General features: G+C 43.7%; 1 protein-coding gene across 1 annotated transcript in view; it reads left to right on the plus strand.

The window, feature by feature from the left end:
• LOC102369829 (ER lumen protein-retaining receptor 2) overlaps positions 1 to 4,642 on the plus strand; it is a 14,246-nt gene that overhangs the window by 964 nt on the left and 8,640 nt on the right. The window lies entirely within an intron of this gene.

The raw sequence follows: 4,642 nt of genomic DNA on the forward strand, positions 1-4,642 counted from the left end.
CTCGGCGAGGAGGCGCGTGGCACACGAGCACAGGAGTCGCTTTAAACCGGGGCCGAGGGTGCCAGGCAGACCGGGCTTGGCCCAGGCGAGGGTGGAGGCCTCGGAGTCCATCCCGCGCTGTCGAGGCAGCGGCTGGGGCCAGCTGGGCGCGGGGACGGGGAGGTGGGCACGCGTGCGGCACCGGCGCGTCTCGTTGGCGGAAGCAGGTCTGTGGAGCTCAGCGCTGCCCTTCAGAGCCGTTGTGAGGCGGGTGTGAGCGGGCGAGCGGGTCTCGCTCGCAGGCGCAGCAGTAGCCCAGGACCCGCACTGACCAGCGGTAGTCCAGGACCAGGACAGAGCCCCAGATGGGTGTTGCTCGGCTGACAAGGATTCAGTTGTCTGTAGCCCAAGAGCTCTGTTCGGTCCTTCCTGGGGCGAGTAAGGGGCTGTGGAGGCGTTGGGGTTATGTAGTCCGTCTGTCTAGATGGATGCGGCCTGGAGAAAGGTGATGGGGACAATCGGGATGCTAGCCAGGGTTCAGGAGAGCCAGGCTCAGTTCCTTGCTTCACTATCCTTCCTACCTGGCTTCCTTTGAACACAGGCTCGGTAATTACTCCAGCAGACCTACAGCATCGGAGAGTCCTGTCTTACCCTCTGAAGTGCTAATGACCAGCCTGCGCCTAGCTCCCCAAAGCTGCTTCCTTAAGTCTCAAGGTTCATTACCTTAAGTCTCAAGGTTCATTTAAAATAAGCCTTTCTCTTTGCCAGATAATTAGAAGTTAATACTCCAGAAGTAACTTCTTCCTTATTGTTTTTCCAGCACTATGAGTTGAAAGAGCTCATGTGAGAAGGCCCACACTTCTCCCATCCTCAGCATGCTGTGTTAAAAGAAACTGAAGGCAGAGTAATTGAAGCTGAGCCAAGCCCCCTCCCTCCTTCCTAAATTTTTTCAGCAGAGAAAATTTGCTTTACTCTGTCCTCTAAACAGGTATCTGGGAGTTGGTAATTTTTTTCCTTGGGCTTATTTCTTGATCTTGCTTGACAAGAAAGGTCGAAGAAGCCTGAGGAAAAGAAGCAATGCTATAGCTGTGATGGTCCAGGAATTATGCAAGAGACAATTGGGTGGTTGGTCCAGTAAAAGATGTTGCCCCCAAAAGATCTTTGCCACTGTGAGGAAAAAAGAGAAATTCAGATCCTTAAGGCTCAGATGCTGAGCAGAAGCAGCTTGGCTTTCAGAGAGCATGGGGGGGGGGGGCGCTTTTCTGAGGTTCCTTCCTTTTCCCTGTGACAGATGGCTGAGCCCGTGGTTTTTTTTTAAAGAAAAAAATTCCATACAGATATATTTGCGTAAAAAAGGTTAATAAAGCTGTTCCTGAAACACATCAGTTGCTGCTAAATACCTGTCATTTGAGGTCAGTATATGATTGCTTACCAAGCTTGTTTGTTAAAGCATTTTGTAATTTAACCTCAAACATGCATATGCTTTACCGTTTCCTCAGACTAAGTAAGAGTGTGAACAAACGAAGCGCTGATTGAACTGCTGATTTCCTCCCAGTGTAGAAAAAGCTTAATTGTTCCAAACCTAAATGAATGAGTGATTCCCAAACTGTTATCCCGGGTCCATGCAGAGCTGGCAAGCTTCCTGGTGCTGACTCTTCTTTTCCAGTGGCTTCTGCCTATGTCCAGGGTTGTTATTCCAAGAGGAGCTTGGGGGTCTGTAAAAGCAGCTGGAAATGAGGGGGAGACAGCCTGGGAGCCACATAAGGAAAGGAGGGGGAGTGGCTATTTGAACCATTTGAAATATTAAGAGGTGGTTTATGTAATCAGGAAGGGGTAATGAGTGCTTACAAATCTACTGAGGAATGGTGACTGTTAATAGTGTTTTGAGTAATCCTGACTTCCATTGTTCTGGTAGGGCACTGGATTTTTGGAAGGTGAAAGTAGGAGATAACAAATGTAAATTGTATGGCTTCTTCAGAACTACGGCAGGGAGGAGGGAAAAGAAAAAAATCAGGTTTTTGGATGGACAGATTGGTTATTAGCATCGAAATTAGTGTCTTAGAAAAACATTAGCTGCTCCAAACACCAACTCAGAAATGATTACTAGGAATCAGGCAAAATGCTGCTGCTAACTATTGAATTCCTTTATAAAAATACTCTTTGTGACATGGAAGTCGATATAACTTGTAAAATCATGTGCTTCCAAGAACTGTTTTATGTGGATTGTGTTCTCTAATCCATTTTAAATCAAATTAGGTCGTTTGTTCTGGAAATTACTGCTTGAAAATTGATTTGCTCTTCTCCCAGTATTCCTTGCCGCATGCTAAAGATGACCTGTAGTTGCAAAGGCTGTCGAGTTATGTGCTGAATACACTAAATGATCAGGGTAAAAGAGCATAAAGCCTTTTTTTGTTTCTTTTTAATATTATCTTTCATTGTATTGTTTGTGCTGGAGTCAGTATGTGTCATGGAGCAGCTCATGCTATGCTAAAGATCTCACACTTGTCATTGTTACTGTTGCTAAGACTAGCTAGTGTGCAAGGAAAAGGCAAATGGGTTTTTTTGCAGAAAATGCTATTTTAGAAAGTTTGGGGTTTTGTTTGTTTTTGGTTTTTGGATACAGTCTTGCCTGACCCCAGCTTGAAGCCTACAGTGTGGTTCTGGTGTATGTGTTCCGTGTCAGGTGTGGGTGGCTGGTCTGAATTGCATGAGGATGCATAAGATACTAGTTACATATTGAAAATATTTTCAGTGCCCATTTTAGGGCCTGAACTACCACTTAACAGTGGTCAGTAGGAAGTTTCCTTAGTGATTTGGGGGGTTGAGCCATCAATTCTTCTGTAATACTTTTTTCCCCCCTTTTCTTAAGGTGAAAATTTGAGTTTTTATTCCTGATGGCTGAATTGTGGTTTGAGTTTGGGAATGGTAATCGGTATAAGGTTTTTCTCCCTGAATCTGTAAGCAGAGCACTTGAGCCACATCATCACTTAGATTTTTGTGAGCAGCAACAGCAAAATGAAACCAACCAAAAACCAGTGAATTGCAACTGCTGTTCTTGGCTGTGGGACTTGGTGAAGGCCTTAAGTGCAGCAATTTATCACTGTTGCTTTTTGGCAACATTAGGGAGTGCAAGCCTGAAGAGCTTTTTGTGGGTGAGGTGGAACATGGGAGACTTGTGCCCCAGGCACACAAGAGACTCTTGAGCAGAAAAAAGCAGCAAAAACTACCTCCTCCATTTTGGGAGCTGCAGGGGGTAGGTGTGCTGTCATTCATTGACAGCTGGCCCTAAGGGTCCATGGGTAGCACCACGGGGTGACAGATGTTGATATTTCCCAGCTTTTGGACTAACCTGTAGCCTGGGTCACTTGCGGTCATTGACCCTATCCCTCAGTGTGTGTGTGTGTGTGTGTGTGTGTGTCCCCAATGCTGGCCTGCAAAGATCCTGCTCATCTTGTTCTCTCTAGTCTTAGATTTGGTTTAACAGTGCAGTGCACCCTTCGTTCTGGGAAAGGTTCAAAATTAAGTGTAAATAGCTTATGGAAGTCTGTAAATGTAAAATCTTTCTTTTTGGGAATTGATAGGAGGGTTGTAGATTCTAGTGCCATATTTTAATTTCCTTTGTGTAACTTACCAAGTATATCGAATTCAGATTGCAATACGCTTAAATATATAGGCATGGCTATATAGCATTGATTTCATATATTCAGAGAGAGTCTTGCTATGTCTGTTCTGACTAGTGCTAAATGATTAGTTATGGTTGTATAGTATAGTCCTTGCCTTTGCTATGCCCGTTCAACTCCACTGTCTTCCAACACGTTGAGAGCTTCTTGGTGTGAGAGCTCATGATCAGAAATTTCTCCAGGGTTTGTAGTGCTGAAATGGTATTTTGCTTGCAATTTACCCTCAAAACATGGCTTTCTCTTAAGAAGTACATTAGTTATTTTCTGTGAACTAACTTTGGAAAATTCCAGCTTAGAAAGATAAACAAGCTCTACCATGTCTGCCCATTGGCATAAATGAAGGTTTGTGGCTTTTATGTTTTTTCCTCTCCTATGCTGAGCTTTATGGGATTGGCAGTTTGTTAGCATTAAGTTTATGATAAACATTTATCTCACATGAAATTAGTAAATCAAATGCTTAATAAATTACCAATTACTACAGTTAAGCTATTTTAGGATTCTGTCCATTGAGCCCCTCCAGTAATACAGTGCTGTACATATCGGCACACTTCCTTTAGGTGTAATTCATGATTTTATTTGTGGAGACTCCATTTCAATTACTCTTCAGCCAGCAGTAAAGGAGTTTATGCATCACAAAGGATTCTTTTTGTTCATGGTCTGGCTTGTAAAAGTCCTTACCAAAGAAATGAGTCAGCGGACCTCAGTTATGAGGAGTAGGGATTTGTAATATTTGGTCTTACCTTGCTATAAAATAGGATAATTTTGCAAATGCTGGATATACTTTCTTCTTCTCTCTGACTGAACAATATTGAACGTGTTCAACTAAAATGGCTGGGAGGGGATTACTTTTGCCTAAAACAGTTGGGCAATGAGAATACCTGCATGTCAAGAAAAGTGTTGAATAGGGATGCCATTGTTTGCACTGGAGTACCAGCTCAGAACGGTAATAACTAGTAATAAGTTACAGGCAGTTTTCAGGAATG

This window comes from Alligator sinensis, unplaced genomic scaffold (assembly GCF_000455745.1).
Source record: "Alligator sinensis unplaced genomic scaffold, ASM45574v1 scaffold330_1, whole genome shotgun sequence".
NCBI classification, from domain to species: domain Eukaryota; kingdom Metazoa; phylum Chordata; order Crocodylia; family Alligatoridae; genus Alligator; species Alligator sinensis.